Below are 16988 nucleotides of genomic sequence, written 5' to 3'. Positions count from 1 at the left end.
CCTACACCCAAGAGAAGAAGGGAGTTAATAAAGATTCGAGCAGAACTCAACGAAATCGAGACCAGAAGAACTGTGGAACAGATCAACAGAACCAGGAGTTGGTTCTTTGAAAGAATTAATAAGATAGATAAACCATTAGCCAGCCTTATTAAAAAGAAGAGAGAGAAGACTCAAATTAATAAAATCATGAATGAGAAAGGAGAGATCACTACCAACACCAAGGAAATACAAACGATTTTAAAAACATATTATGAACAGCTATATGCCAATAAATTAGGCAATCTAGAAGAAATGGACGCATTCCTGGAAAGCCACAAACTACCAAAACTGGAACAGGAAGAAATAGAAAACCTGAACAGGCCAATAACCAGGGAGGAAATTGAAGCAGTCATCAAAAACCTCCCAAGACACAAGAGTCCAGGGCCAGATGGCTTCCCAGGAGAATTTTATCAAACGTTTAAAGAAGAAATCATACCTATTCTCCTAAAGCTGTTTGGAAAGATAGAAAGAGATGGAGTACTTCCAAATTCGTTCTATGAAGCCAGCATCACCTTAATTCCAAAGCCAGACAAAGACCCCGCCAAAAAGGAGAATTACAGACCAATATCCCTGATGAACATGGATGCAAAAATTCTCAACAAGATACTGGCCAATAGGATCCAACAGTACATTAAGAAAATTATTCACCATGACCAAGTAGGATTTATCCCTGGGACACAAGGCTGGTTCAACACCCGTAAAACAATCAATGTGATTCATCATATCAGCAAGAGAAAAACCAAGAACCATATGATCCTCTCATTGGATGCAGAGAAAGCATTTGACAAAATACAGCATCCATTCCTGATTAAAACTCTTCAGAGTGTAGGGATAGAGGGAACATTCCTCGACATCTTAAAAGCCATCTATGAAAAGCCCACAGCAAATATCATTCTCAATGGGGAAGCACTGGGAGCCTTTCCCCTAAGATCAGGAACAAGACAGGGATGTCCACTCTCACCACTGCTATTCAACATAGTACTGGAAGTCCTAGCCTCAGCAATCAGACAACAAAAAGACATTAAAGGCATTCAAATTGGCAAAGAAGAAGTCAAACTCTCTCTCTTCGCCGATGACATGATACTCTACATAGAAAACCCAAAAGTCTCCACCCCAAGATTGCTAGAACTCATACAGCAATTCGGTAGCGTGGCAGGATACAAAATCAATGCCCAGAAGTCAGTGGCATTTCTATACACTAACAATGAGACTGAAGAAAGAGAAATTAAGGAGTCAATCCCATTTACAATTGCACCCAAAAGCATAAGATACCTAGGAATAAACCTCACCAAAGATGTAAAGGATCTATACCCTCAAAACTATAGAACACTTCTGAAAGAAATTGAGGAAGACACAAAGAGATGGAAAAATATTCCATGCTCATGGATTGGCAGAATTAATATTGTGAAAATGTCAATGTTACCCAGGGCAATATACACGTTTAATGCAATCCCTATCAAAATACCATGGACTTTCTTCAGAGAGTTAGAACAAATTATTTTAAGATTTGTGTGGAATCAGAAAAGACCCCGAATAGCCAGGGGAATTTTAAAAAAGAAAACCATATCTGGGGGCATCACAATGCCAGATTTCAGGTTGTACTACAAAGCTGTGGTCATCAAGACAGTGTGGTACTGGCACAAAAACAGACACATAGATCAGTGGAACAGAATAGAGAATCCAGAAGTGGACCCTGAACTTTATGGGCAACTAATATTCGATAAAGGAGGAAAGACTATCCATTGGAAGAAAGACAGTCTCTTCAATAAATGGTGCTGGGAAAATTGGACATCCACATGCAGAAGAATGAAACTAGACCACTCTCTTTCACCATACACAAAGATAAACTCAAAATGGATGAAAGATCTAAATGTGAGACAAGATTCCATCAAAATCCTAGAGAAGAACACAGGCAACACCCTTTTTGAACTCGGCCATAGTAACTTCTTGCAAGATACATCCACAAAGGCAAAAGAAACAAAAGCAAAAATGAACTATTGGGACTTCATCAAGATAAGAAGCTTTTGCACAGCAAAGGATACAGTCAACAAAACTCAAAGACAACCTACAGAATGGGAGAAGATATTTGCAAATGACATATCAGATAAAGGGCTAGTTTCCAAGATCTATAAAGAACTTATTAAACTCAACACCAAAGAAACAAACAATCCAATCATGAAATGGGCAAAAGACATGAACAGAAATCTCACAGAGGAAGACATAGACATGGCCAACATGCATATGAGAAAATGCTCTGCATCACTTGCCATCAGGGAAATACAAATCAAAACTACAATGAGATACCACCTCACACCAGTGAGAATGGGGAAAATTAACAAGGCAGGAAACAACAAATGTTGGAGAGGATGCGGAGAAAAGGGAACCCTCTTACACTGTTGGTGGGAATGTGAACTGGTGCAGCCACTCTGGAAAACTGTGTGGAGGTTCCTCAAACAGTTAAAAATATACCTGCCCTACGACCCAGCAATTGCACTGTTGGGGATTTACCCCAAAGATACAAATGCAATGAAACGCCGGGACACCTGCACCCCGATGTTTCTAGCAGCAATGGCCACTATAGCCAAACTGTGGAAGGAGCCTCGGTGTCCAACGAAAGATGAATGGATAAAGAAGATGTGGTTTATGTATACAATGGAATATTACTCAGCTATTAGAAATGACAAATACCCACCATTTGCTTCAACGTGGATGGAACTGGAGGGTATTATGCTGAGTGAAGTAAGTCAGTCGGAGAAGGACAAACATTATATGTTCTCATTCATTTGGGGAATATAAATAATAGTGAAAGGGAAAATAAGGGAAGGGAGAAGAAATGTGTGGGAAATATCAGAAAGGGAGACAGAACGTAAAGACTGCTAACTCTGGGAAATGAACTAGGGGTGGTAGAAGGGGAGGAGGGCGGGGGGTGGGAGTGAATGGGTGACGGGCACTGGGTGTTATTCTGTATGTTAGTAAATTGAACACCAATAAAAAAAAAATGGGAAAAAAAAAAAATTCCTCTGTATACAAGGAAAATAAGATGTGTTTTATCAAGGCAAAGTGGAATGACTAGTTGTTTCAGAATGAGAAAAAGAAAAGGTATAGGACAATAACTGAATGGTTAAAAAATAAATTGTAGGCAGTTGCAAAAAAAGAAATTTTAGTGTGGTTAAGCTTCTAAGCTTGAATAGATTTATTTATGTTCTTTTTCTTTTTTAAATGGACCTAAATATCAAAGTACATTGATGCAAAACTAGAATGTTTCTCTTCATGATAAAATAAGGTTTTCTTAGATTATTGATCTCCTCTTGATAAGAAATTATAAAAAACAAAATGTTTTTTGTAAACTTTTAAATAATTTCTCTGAGAAACCAAGATTTTGTATATTAAAATATTTTCCTATCCTTTGTATTGTCTTTATCAGGCCATTGATTAGTTAAAACAAAACAAAACAAAACAAAACATTAACCTTCCCAACATTAAAGAACTAAGTTGGGTTTTTTTTTCTTTTTTAACATTCATACAATACATACAATCTATATTTATCTCTGAAATATTTTATTACCCCTTCTTTTAAATAGATAACTAAATATTGTTTTATAATGAGGTGTGATCCTATTTCATCAAGTCTGACCCTTGTCATTATGTATATGATGTACAGTTTCCCCAAATCAATATCCAAATGGAGTCTTTTTGACCACAAACTAACTTTGAGATTTCTCAGAAGGTCCCTGGAAAACCTCAAAAGATTCACATCTTACCACATCAAAGAGAGGTAGAACACTAGTTAGGATTATTTGGTATTATTTGGCATTACCAAATAGGAAGTGATGCTAAACCTTCTTAGGTTATAAATGTATGGATATTCAAGAAATTACATGAAGTTCATAGAGATTTGTTCAAACCCTTATTGCTCAATTACTACATTAAAATGTTGTGTATAAATAACTAAATTTCCTTATCAAATGAACTCTTATCAGATATTTAACCATGGCCATTTTAAGTCATTTGTCATTCACAGACAGTTATTGATTTACTCGAACTGTGAAAGCATTTGTGATGAGCTACAGGTGACAATATTCCATGACAGAATCACTGGAACACTGTTGAGACCATTCCACTGGACTGAATAAGAATTTCTAGAATTAATGAAGTTGATGAATTCATAGAACTGCTAATTCAAGATCAAGTGGAATAAGAATTAATCACAGGGAACTAAATGGACTGATGAGGATAATTATAATTTTTATAGCTTTTTGTTTGAAACATTATTGGTTCTTTAGTGTTTTGTTTGCCAGATTTAAGAAAACCTTTTTCTCTTTTCTCTGAAGCTATCTGTAATTTATAGCAGTTTGGTAAAGTATGCTTTTGTGAAAGACGATGAAACAATTACTTTTTCTTCCTACCTGGTCCCACCAGAATTCAGAAACTCTTAGTAAGTATTCTTATTTTCAAGGCAACATAATTATTTGCAGCAGTCCAAGAATCTGTTTTTGTAGATTTTTGTGTCCTTGTAACAGGACACAGTTGGAAACATGCTTATATTGTCAAGGCTTTGACTTGAATGTTATATTTTATAATGATGTACATGGACTTAGATATGACCAGACACCTTTAAGGAACAAAGGTTGACCCTACGGAAGCAACAGAACCCTTTGGAATAAATCACCTGATGCTTTTTTTTTTTTTTTTTTTTTTTCAGAGTTTCTATCCTTACCAGTTGAGTGAGGAAATTCATTTCCTGGCAAACCCAAGAACTGAAAGTTATTTGGGAGACCTCAAGAAGAGAAAAATTCATCCAAATCCATAGGTGTTATAGGCCTAGGATGATGCAGAATCCTTGGCTTGGCTTTCAAGCCTCAAGAGGTTTTTAAAGGTCCAATTTCATTCTTTATGAAAAGTTTCAGCAAAGTAGACTCAAAAATAAATAAATAAATAAATAAATAAATAAATAAATAAATAAATAAAGTCCATGTGGTCAATTTTTATTTTGTCTGCGCTTATGCAAGCCATCAGACCAAATTAAATGAGACTAGATTTATTTTGCAGTTTAGTCTTTGATCATCTTTGATAGAAATGGAGGAGATTGTAGAGAAAAAAAATATTTGAATGGAAAACTATAACTCAGTCTTTCAGGTATTGCAGTCTTTTTGCCAATTGTCTTTCAGGTTTTGTCACCTATCTGTACACTGGACTGGATCCTGAATTCTGCTAATTTCCTCTAATACCTGGCTAAAACACTCCAAATTAACATTTCCACTTTTCCCTCTACCCTTCTGACTTGGAATCACTAAAAGTCAAAACTACAGGCTTTTTCTTAGGTCTCCAAGCTAACGCTGTACAGCCTGATGACGTCACCAAAGGCATTCAAACTGCAAATCAGAAAAATCTGTTAGATTGCCACTGCCTGCCTTCACTCCAGAAGATGCTTTGAGTCCAACATCTAGAATCCAACATCTAGAAATCTTAACTTACTGCTCTTTGAACTTCAAAACTGAGTTTATGTTTCATTCTAAACATTAAGCTTGTTTTTCTTCTGTTTTCATGAAAATACCCAGGACTATGAGACTAGTTCGATGGGTTATGGGGAATCTGCTCAGTTTCCGACCTGTGAGATTTTGGGAGCAGTTTCAGATGGCATGGCAGGAGGATGGGGTTCAGGACTTGCTACCAAATGTCAGGCACCCCGGTATATTAAATATTTTAAGTTGAAGGAGTTTTGAGAAAACAGCAGAAGCAGGAAGGTTACTTTTACCACCTTCTCACTCTTCTCCCCTGAAACAGGTCAGAAAATCCTGATGTGAACCGTTGCTTTTCCTATATCCAGAGGAAAAGAACATCCTTATCTCTGAAGACAAAGGAATACCAGGAAGAATGTGAACGGACAGAGCTTTCTGAGCCTCTCCCAGTTCACTACACCCACCTCATATTCCTTATCTAACATCTTCCTGCATGAGTTCCCCCTTCACAAATCTAGCATGAAAATACACAGCTCTTTCTTTGGGTCTTTGTTTCCTCAGGAAGGTACCCTGTCTCATAAAATTTATATTAAATAAATTTGTATGCTTTGTCTTGTTAATCTGTCTTTGTCAGTTTAGTTTTTAGTTCCAGCCAGGGAGCCCAGGAGGGTAGAGGAAAATATTTCCTCCCCTACGCGCAGCCCTAGTAATACAGTACCCATTCCTCAGCACACATACACACACATACACACACACACACAATTGAATCCAGTACTCAAGGTGTGGTTGACCAGGGCAGCAGATTATTTGGTTTGGGGAATATATTCCCACTGGAATATTTATAAAAGCATATATTTCTGTGTAATACAGCATGTGTCAGTGTAGTATCTCTCTGCTTTGTAATTGTTGAGGACAGGATAAAGTTTTCAGAGAGATATTATGAAATCTTCAATTAATTGCTTGATTTCCTGCCTACATATCTCAGCATTGCCAGTTCAGAAAGCTTTCCTTGCCTCTAGTGCTCAAAGCGAGTTTCGAATAATTTGGGTTATGCTCAGTACTACAAAAGCAAATGGTCTCCCTTTGCCACAACTGGTTTTATGAGAGCCCAGAATTGCACACACAAAACATCCCTAGAGAATACTCTTTAAATTTATTTTATAGCTTTACTGGGTCAGTTCTAATAGTTTTGCAGTAATCCTTGGGTCCTTGGAAATCCATGCAATTTTTAAGAGTGGTGATTATTGGGCAGCCTGGGTGGCTCAGCCGTTTAATGCCGCCTTCAGCCCAGGGCGTGATCCTGGAGTCTCGGGATTGAGTCCCACATCGGGCTCCCTGCATGGAGCCTGCCTCTCCCTCTGGCCTGTGTCTCTGCCTCTCTCTCTCTCTCTCTCTCTCTCTCTCTGTCTCTCATGAATAAATAAATCTAAAAAAAAAGAGTGGTGATTATATCATTTCTTATACTGGGAACTACAATTCTTTGTAATGAAATATGCAAAAACTAAGGAAAATTTATGGAAATAAAGTGTTTTGGGATTGCACGGAAATTTAAACATTGCCTAGCCAAATTCTGAACTCAAACCATGAACCCTTTAACACGTCTCCCACCTGATAATTAAACACCTTCAGGGACCAGAAACTCATCTTTGGGAGATGGCCTCTATAATCACATCGAGCTAGAGTCTGTTTCTGTGTCCCTTTCACTGGCTGACAGCAATTTATAGTGGTTATTATTTTAGTCTGCCCTGCCTGCCTCCCCATGCTACCCCTCACCTGGTCCCTGACCCAGACACACTGAGGCAAAGTCTTTTCCAAGTGCTTTTCCAGCTAAGCTGACAGTGAAGAGCTTCCTTTTCTCTCTAGTTGCTAAGATTAATGAGCACCCTGCAGCAGGAGAATATGAAATCTGCAGAGGAAAAGAAAGAAGGGAGAAAGACAGAGAACACCTTGGTTCTAGTTCCTTCCATGGGCAATTCTGCTTCTGCCTTCTCCACAATTTGGTTATGTGAGCCAATAAGTCCTCTTTTTTCCCCCTTTTTAAAGATTTTATTTATTTGAGAGAGAGAGAAAGCACAAGGAAGGGGAGGGGCAGAGGGAGAAGGAGAAGTAGACTCCCCACTGAGCAGGGATCCCAATGTGGGGTTCGATCCCAGGACTCAGGGATCATAACCTGAGCTGAAGGCAGATGCTTAATTGATTGAGCCACCCAGGTGCTCCCAGGAAGCCCTCCAATTTGCTTAAGATATTTCAGGTTACATTGCTATCACATGCAAATAGGAGATTGGTTAAGGAAGAAGGCCAATTCAGCCTCATTGAAACAGCTCTTAAAATGTTTGAAAGTCATCATTAGAGAGATCTGATTTTTATTGTCCAAATTGGGGCACTTTTAGGTGTGAACTAGAACACAATTTGCAGTTATGCTGACCAGGAGCCAGGAACGTTGACTGGTCCAGAAAACTTATTGCTGGCCTTCCTACGCTTATTTTTTCCAATCCACTCATCTCTGATTCATTCACACTTTGTTACAAGTCACAGTTCCTAATCCCCAGGCCACACTGACTGGTACTCTTTGAACTCTGGGCAATTTGCCAATGTCTCTCTTGGAATGTGGCAGCTAGAATTGAATCCCGTGCTCAAGATGTGGTTGACTGGGGCAGCAGATTACTTGGTCTGGAGAATGGACTCCCACAATCCCACTAATGCAACCTTAAATTAAATCTCTCTCTAACTAGTTCTTTCTCTTAAACAACACTTTAGATTCTGCCTGACATGTGGTTGGTGCTTAAAAGCCAGTGAGTAAATGGCTAATTTTTGAACTGGAAGTCAACTATACTCCAATTAGTATTCATTTTTTTCAAAGGTTATTTATCCATTTATTCATAAGAGACACAGAGAGAGGCAGAGACATAGGCTGAGGGAGAAGCAGGCTCCCCACAAGGAGCCCAGTGTGGGACTCAATCTTGGACCCCAGGATCACGCCCTGAGCCAAAAAGGCAGACGCTCGACTGCTGAGCCACCCAGGAGCCCCAGATTTTAAGGATTCAAATTTGGGCTCTCCTATTTGTCTATGTGAAATTTCATCTTCCACATATCAGTCTACTACATTAGTTTCCATTTTACAATATCGTTGTTTCTACCAACTTCTGTTCTTCAATAAACTTCGTGAGTGTGTCATCTGTGTGTCGCTATTATTGATATTGGTATTAGCTAACACTTACTGCTTCTTGTATGCCAGTCCTTATTCTAAGCATTTTAGGCATTTTTAACTCTCGTAACATTCACAATAACATGATGAAATGGATATCATGATTATTGTCACTTTACAGATAAAGAAATTGAGATACAGAAAGGTTAAATAAGCTGCTTAAGGTCACAGGGAGCCAAGATTCAAAACCAGACCATATGCCTCCAGAATCTGTACTCTTGCATCTTTCTGTTCTCAACAAATGCACTGATGACTAAGATTAGGAGCAAATCAGGGCCAAGGACAGAGACCATGAAATCCCACCAGAGTGTGGGTACCCAGCAAGCACTCAATGTGTGTTTTGTTCCATCAATTCCTACTCTGTATGTAACTGTATGATAATAACCATACCTACACTGTATGTAACTGTATGATAATAACCATTTAAAAAGAAAATGTCATGCATCTTGCTGAAGCCCAGATACACTGTTCTAATATAAGTGTTTTAAGTATTTACAAAGCATCATTTTCTTAATCCAATCTAGAATTTTCCCTTGCACCAATGTCAAACTCAATTATTGTCCTGTGGAATCAGAATCTCCCTCCCTCCCTCTCTCCTCCCTTTCTCCCACCTTTTTTCCTTTCTATTTTCACTCCCTTTCCCTCCCTCTCTCACTCCTATCCCCTACAACTTTCTCTTTTAAGAAGAATTGCATTTGCCTGGCTCTAGTCCACTGCCTCCGGTTCCATAATTTCTTAAAAAGATCATAGCATTTTACCTGGAGGAACTCTACCTAACACAAGGCTCTAATTTCCTTGGCCAGAGATTTGAATTTACTTAGAGATGATAAATAATCAGTAGCTTTCTCACTTGAGAAATTACAGCTATTAGCAAAATCTGCAAACTTTTATAATATTGTAATTATAATAATTAAATTTTTATACACTGCAAGTTCAACAGAGGCTTGCCAGACCAATCAATGACCTAATGACCTGAATCAATTTTGAAAATCTTTCTTCTTTTGGTAAACATAATTTTACTTTGACAAATTTATATGTCAATCTGACCATGGCAAGAACAAACCAACACAATGCAGTGGTACTGACCAACATGATGGGCACATGGAAAATGTACAGTGATTACAAGATTGATGGTTTCAAAGATAGCAAAATAATTATTTGAACAACTCCAAACTTGGGACACCTGGGTGGTTCAACAGTTAAGCATCGGCTTTGGCTCAGGGGGTGATCCTGGAGTCCTGGGATCGAGTCCCACATCCGGCTACCTGCATGGAGCCTGCTTCTCCCACTGTCTGTGTCTCTGCCTCTCTCTCTCTCTCTCTCTCTGTGTGCTTCTCATGAATAAATAAATAAAATCTTAAAAAAATGAATAACTCCAAACTTGAATGTGGAAAGTGAGAAATGAACTGTACAAAAATCTGAGAGAAAAAAAAAATCTGAGAGATACCTGATGCTATGGTCAGTCTAGATCCAAGTCCTCTGAAAGGCAGAGAAAGGCAAAGCCAAATACGGTGGAGTCTCCATGGAAATTAGCCTATACAAACACAAGGCGTTAAATTAATTTGGACAATCCTGAAAGAATTAAAGAAAGTCAAGATATAAATAAAAATGAAAAACATTGCTCCTGACTAGCCTGGCTATCAAATGCCCAGCAGCCTGCCGCCAGGAAGGACAGGGCCAGTGACAAATACTGCCAGCTGAGAGATGAGTTTTTTCACCTCTCTGCAAGGCTGAATAGAAGGAATTTAATTTGCCTGCTTGGCTCTTATGCAATGCCAGGTAACCTTAGAATAACGAGGGCTTTGAGGGAGAAAACCAGACTTCCCAAACACTTTGCTCCGATCGTATCCTCCTCTTGTCAGATGCCTGCAGACACAGCGACCAACATGTCCCAGACTGCTTATTGCTATCACTCAGATTCATAAGGCTCTGTCTCCCACAGAGAAGGATGGGAGATAGAAAGGCTCCAACTGCTCTCCCTGTGAAAACTCCAGAGTGAAATTCCATCAGACAGAAGCCAGCTCGCTGCCGAGTGAATTGAGCCTTTTATCAGTCAGATTTGTATACATTATAGAGACAGCCTAAGAAGGGAGTTACTATATACTGCGTATATTTTTAGCTCCCCAGGATTCGTTGCTATTGGACTTAACATGAGGGGTAGAGAAGAAAAAAAAATCGTCAGTCTTCTGTGTGTACTGGTGGCTTTTTGAGGTCTCCAAGATTTGCTGGACTTGTCTGCTTGCTTTTTAGATATATTCAGGTGAATTCCATAGCACAGAGAGCATGCTATCGGTTTCATGGTACAAATTCAACCCCCATTTCATTTATTTTTCAAATGATTTTCTGATGAGGGCCTGTGTGTGTGTGTGTGTGTGCGCGTATGTGTGTGTAAGTACAACACAAACTTGCACAGATCTGATTATAGCTTCAAGACTCATTCTGCTCACCAAACAGCAGCACGATAAAAGCATTTCAATTGGCAGAACCAGCAAGGAAACCTTGCAATCCTCTTACTTTCTTCACTGACTTCAGCTTTTGCTGAAGCAATTCCCTGTGGGGAAAATAAACACAAAAATGAGCAAGCAAGATATGTGGATGTGGATATAGTATTGCCATCACTGGTTTGCAGTAAAAGAACATTTTTTTTTTTTAGTTGACCTCCTTAGACTTTTGAGAATAGAAATAATCCTTCTACCATTTTAATCCTTCTACCACTGCCAGAATAATTTCAAGTGTCAGTACTTCCCCTCCAGTGCCCTTTTGATCATTCAATGTTTCAATCACTCAACAAGAATTTATTGAGCACCCATTATGTGGCAGGCAAGTGTGAGGTGCTGGGGACAGAATGGGATGTAAGACTAGCATGGTTCTTGCCCTTCTAAACCTAACAGGGATGAGCCAAGGATAAAATCCCTCAAGTTGTAGACACCACAGGAAATAAATGCCACATCTCTGGGGATGGGAGAGGAAGTAAGGGGATACTTATCATCCAAATAAAGTAATTTCTTCAGCAAGATGTTTCTGGAAGCATTCTGGGATTGCTCTCAAAGGCTGTGCATGAAGAAGCTGTCTTTGCTTTCTTCTTCTGAGGTAAAGCTTATGGAGTGAACACCTATCTCTTTAGACCTGAGTGGCTTCCCGGACTTACAACCTGTTCAGTCACACAAAGCCCCAAACCCTGAAAGACCCCAGGCTTGGTTTAATGGTCTACTGTTGCTGTTTTGAAATTCTTGATACTTTTTGAACAAGGGGCCCCACACTGTCATTTTGCACTAGGCCTTGCAAATTATGCAATTAGTTCTGCCTTTAGAATTGGTGGACAATGCTGGGAGGGGAAGATGTGTGGACATGGGGGTAGGGTGACTCTGCTGGGGGTGCTAATTCTAAACTCATACTAAGGTTTAGCTAGGGTTTTATAGAGACTCAAGTTTAGGAGGTTATGGCACTGGATATGTATAGTCATAGACGTTCAAGAAATAATTTACCAAGCAATTACTTTCCTAATATTTCTTCAACAAAAATCTACTGAACAAAAGCTTTAAAGATGAACCAAATAAAGCTTAAAGATTTGACTTACCAATCATATCTGGGCTCTTTGGCAGCATTATTTTAAAAGGGCAATAGAGAAAGCTTTATACAAGATTATGAAATTATTTCTAACAGTTCTTATGTAGAAGGCAATATATTGAATATTGTATTCAATACTTTTCAATATGGTATTCAATACTTTTTTGTATCAAAAGTCTGGTTTCATATGCAGGGTTTTTGTCTCACTGCTTGGCTTATCTTGTCTGAGATTCTTAAGCATTTGGGGCCTCTTATTTTTTCTAGCTACAAAACAACAATAATAATATTATGTTCTTGGGTTGCTGAAAGGATTAAATTGATTGGCATAGGTAAGGTGACTCTCAGAGTCCATGCTACGTAGTAGGCACTCAATAAATCATTGTATTGGTTTGATATAATTATAGGCCTTTACTTAGAGACAGAAATAGATTCCCACTGTATGAGTCCATTGAGAAAAAATGAATTATTATTAATATATTAGAATTTAAAAGATTATGCTTTCTCAAGGAAAAAGATCATACAAAAGATTATAATTATACTTTTTTATCTCTACTTTATACTTCTTCTCAACACAAGCTAGCATTCCTATCATTAATGCTAGTATTCTTCTCTTTAAATAGCATTTGTACTTTCTACACATAATTCTTAAATAAATTTTACTCAGATTCCAGGAATTTTTGCTTCTGTGGTACATGTATGTGCATAACCATACACAATTAATAAGAATTTTCAAAGTAGAATTGAATCAACTCACCACCACCATTTCTTCAAAATTACTACTGTCTCTCTTTTTAGAACTTGAGTGGTAAAAAATCTGAGGTTTCAGCTCAAAACTCTTTCCAGTCCAGTGCTAATCATTCCTATGTCAGAAAACAATCATTGTTTGCTTTACCCACTGTCCTATTAGCAAACCAGGAAACAGAGTTTGTACTTTTTTTTAATTTAAAAAGCAAAATTCAAGTCAATTAAATTGAATTTGATATTATCCCAAAGAGAAATGCTATCATTCTATTCCACTCTCCTATTACTTTCTTTTGGACTTTGAAAGGTGTACATTTGGATATCATTCTTTTGTTGAGTAACACAAAATAAGATCTAGGTCAGATATTAGAGACCACTCCAGGTTCATGGAAAGCACTCAGGGGAATGGACAGCTGGGTGTCTCCAAGGTCATAGTCCTGGCTATTAGACGAGTTTTGGGGCAGCCTGGGTGGCTCAGTGGCTTAGCACCGCCTTCAGCCCAGGGCCTTTTCCTGGAGACCTGGGATCGAGTCCCACATCAGGCTCCCTGCATGGAGCCTGCTTCTCCCTCTGCCTGTGTCTCTGCCTCTCTCTCTCTCTCTCATGAATAAATAAATAAAATCTTAAAAAAAAAAAAAAGAGTTTCTATTCGACACTGCTGAGAGTACCTGTGATCACAACCAGAAACCATGACGACTGTTCAAGATGTAAATTCCATAAGTAATGGAAGTTGTTTAGCATGCGTTATAAAATACTTGTAAAGGATTTGTTGAAACAGGTATCGAGTGTTAATTATTTGCCTAGCACTTTATGTGTAAAACCCAAAAGGACTCCGTGAAGCAGCTCCATTTTACAGAAGATGGATCTGAGGTTTAGAGAATTTGAGTCCTACAAGAATCAGGACTAAAATCCAAGTACGTCAGACACCAAAAATGGTGCTCTTGTCCATGATATTATTAGCCTGCCTCCCACTTTGCCATTTGCCATCTGGTTCGGTACCTCTGCTGACTTTCCTTACCTAGAACTAAGAATCTTGGTAAGTGACCTAACCTGCAGGTATTACCACAAGCAGAAGAGTACCTGGACAGAAGCCAGTTACTTATATTCTCAAGCTCAATGTTCAGAGTCGATGTTGTCTAAATATCCTAATCCTAGAACTGCCCTCAGGCGATAGTACACCCCTAGAATTACATTAACACACAACGCAGGCATATGCAAGTGCCACCTCCCACTAATGTTCTTCAAAATGAGAATGAGCCTTAATTTAGACAATAAATACTTCCAGGACACAGAAACCATTGAAACATGCAATATGAACTAGCTATTTGAAGTAATTAGTGATTCTGGAGCAAAAGTCAATAATTGTCATGGCACTCTCTTTTTAAATAAATATTTTTCACATTCTAAAAACTCTAAGTAAGCCATTGGTAGCAGAGATTTGCCAAACATTGTGATATCCAATTTCATTCCAAGCAAGTGTCTCACACGTGAAGGATCCTTGGTGTGTATGCTGATGTGTTGGCCAAGTTGAAACCTTTATTGCTCTCTGAATTATATGAAAGTTTTCAAATGTGTTAATGTGGACTTTGCACCTTGCAGAAGCGGAAGACATTTTAATAAGCTGTATTGCATCCGCTAAAGGAGAATGCAGTTTGCAGAGATATTTACTTTTTAACCGTCAGTGAGAAAGCAATAGAAAGACAGACAACAAAACCATGAAACTCACTTGGATTGTGCCTTTCTTTCTCATATCTTATTTTTCTGACTTCACCTCCTCTTCTCTGTAATTTTCTGCCCAGGCTGACTGGTATAAAATCCTTCAGCTTCTGCTTCTTGCTAGCAAGTAAAAAGAGGTCAAGCCAGAAAGACAGCAGAATACACACTGGTTACTATGCTACACACACCAGAAAATCTCCAAGAAAATGTTCGGAGCTCTCTCCAAATTGCCACTAAAAGTGCCACACTGTGGGATGCAAGAAAGCCATGTTTTTATGGTTATTTAAACTGAGCATCTTTGAACCAAAATAACTTCCTAACCTTTTCAGTAGCGTATTCTTGGCCACCCCCCCCTCAAAAATACATACAATTGGTTTCCTGGATTCAACATACAGGTCACTTCATTTAAGCCTCTGCTCAAATGTCACCACCTCAGAGTGGCCTTTGCAAAACGCCACTGTCTAAAATGTCACCCCACACCCTCTACCCCATTCTCTCTTGCTTCACTTTTCTTCTGACCAGCGATGGCTACCTGACATTTTACAATATATTTTCTGATCATTTGTTGGTTGGTTCTTTCTCCCTCTGGAATGTATGTGCCATGGGAGCAGATCTGCTTCGTTGGCTACTGTACCTCCAGTGCCTAAAATAGTACCCCACGCATGATAGGGATTCAATAAATATTTGTTGAATTAATTAAATACCTGTGAAAGCAAGCCGGGCCATATGGAGCTGGCATAAGTATCCCGACGTGCTATTTTCTGATGTCATTTGTTCTCACATAATCCCGCCAGTAAGAAACCTTTCCAGGGAGAGGATCTCTGGTCCAAGTTTCTTCCAGTTCTTTTCTTCTGTTCTCTGTGTAGTCAACCCAAAGGATATTTGAGTTCCATTTGCAGAGAAACGCTAGAGATAGAAATGATAATGTCCCCTCAACTTAAAAGGGCCGAGCATGTTTTGAAAGTGTTTTATGAACTGGAAACCTTTCTATGAGGTATTTCACCACAGCCCCATAAAACCTTACACCCTGCTGGAATCTCATCCTGTTAAATTTGGCAGGGTTTCCTTCATCAAGTAATGAGTTCAATTCACGTTTTCATTTAAGTTCATACCCAGATACAAATCAGTGTCACTGCCACAGGCAACAATTCGTAGAATTCCCAGGAACTCGGGCTGAGGGAATGGAAGGCCTGGAAGATGGTGCGCCAGATTCTTCTGTTCGCATGGGGGCCCCGTGGCACAGAGCCTCTCACGTCTGCCCGGCTGCCAGGTCCTGTGGAGGCAGTTGGCTGACTGGGCTTCCGGCTTCCATCTCAACTCGAGCTCCTCTTCTAAAGCCTCCCTGGATTTCCTGTGGTAATCCCTCTTTGTGTCCCTCTGAGAAAGAAACAATAATCGCTTTTTTTTTTTTTTTCTGAGAGGAAAGTTCAAGAGCACAAGTGGTTTTAGTTAGGGATTCAATAAACACTTTGGCAGGAATGAGAAAAGCAGTGGAGAAAAGACCTAGTGGCTCTTCCAGTTCTAACCAAAAGTGGATATTCTTGTGTGAGGAAAAACCCAGCAGAGTGAATGCGAAGAGGGAGCTACCTCTGTCCTTTGCTGATACACCAGGCAACTTAAATCTACAACGTCCTTCTCCTCGGTGGTTTATTTTAAAGAGTTGCCATTATCAAGAAATGATTGTTACTGCAAGGCAGTTGGTAAGGGTGACAGCCAGGGCACCAGGGTTGGGTGTTTGGAAGTTCTTTTCTGCCTGTGGGGAATTTGCCCTGATTTGCATTGACTTTATGACTTCCTGCAGGCAAACACCTGGAGACTCTTTCCCGGAGGTACTGCTGAGCCTCAGGACAAAGCCATCATATTAAGTCTTCATTAACAGCATGGCGGCCAGCTCTTCCCTTCCCCAAGCCAAATTCTCAGACTTCAAAGAGCTCAAAAATAAAAGGGTACTTAAAGGAAAGTTTTGTTTTGTTTTTAAATGTATATATTTGTCTTCTTCATGTTCAGAGAGCGAGCTAATTTACCCACCCGCATATGGACCCACACAGAAACACACACACACACACACACACACACACACACAGATATTCCTATTTTACTGGCCTTTTTGCTCAGCTGTAAATTTGTGACTCTGAGCTTCTCTGATCTTAGGGTTGAAGCCATAGTTCTAGGGACCCCAAATCTTGGTAATGATAGTGGCATTCCATCACTTTCCTTGATGCCAGGAGAGGCAGCCAACTGAGGACCCCCCCCCCCCCCCC

The 16988-nt window shown here is 39.3% G+C and overlaps 2 long non-coding RNA genes across 4 annotated transcripts in view; one reads left to right on the top strand and one right to left on the bottom strand.

The window, feature by feature from the left end:
• LOC140626092 (uncharacterized) overlaps positions 1–16393 on the bottom strand; it is a 49752-nt gene extending 33359 nt beyond the window's left edge. For 2 of the 3 annotated variants that reach the window (XR_012025305.1, XR_012025306.1), the window contains exons 1-4: positions 15432–16393; positions 14738–14847; positions 11151–11254; positions 10151–10237 (exon numbers count right to left, since the gene is read on the bottom strand). This is a non-coding gene — a long non-coding RNA (uncharacterized lncRNA). Of the gene's footprint in view, positions 1–10150; positions 10238–11150; positions 11255–13024; positions 13131–14737; positions 14848–15431 lie in introns of all 3 variants that reach the window. The other variant, XR_012025304.1, reaches the window with a different exon arrangement.
• On the top strand, positions 16086–16687 carry LOC140626093 (uncharacterized). The gene is made up of 2 exons (XR_012025307.1): positions 16086–16427; positions 16529–16687. It is a non-coding gene; the product is annotated as an uncharacterized lncRNA (long non-coding RNA).
• The last annotated feature ends 301 nt before the right edge of the window (positions 16688–16988 follow it).

Source organism: Canis lupus, chromosome 37 (assembly GCF_048164855.1).
Source record: "Canis lupus baileyi chromosome 37, mCanLup2.hap1, whole genome shotgun sequence".
NCBI lineage: Eukaryota > Metazoa > Chordata > Mammalia > Carnivora > Canidae > Canis > Canis lupus.
This window is presented reverse-complemented; position numbering and strand designations above follow the sequence as displayed.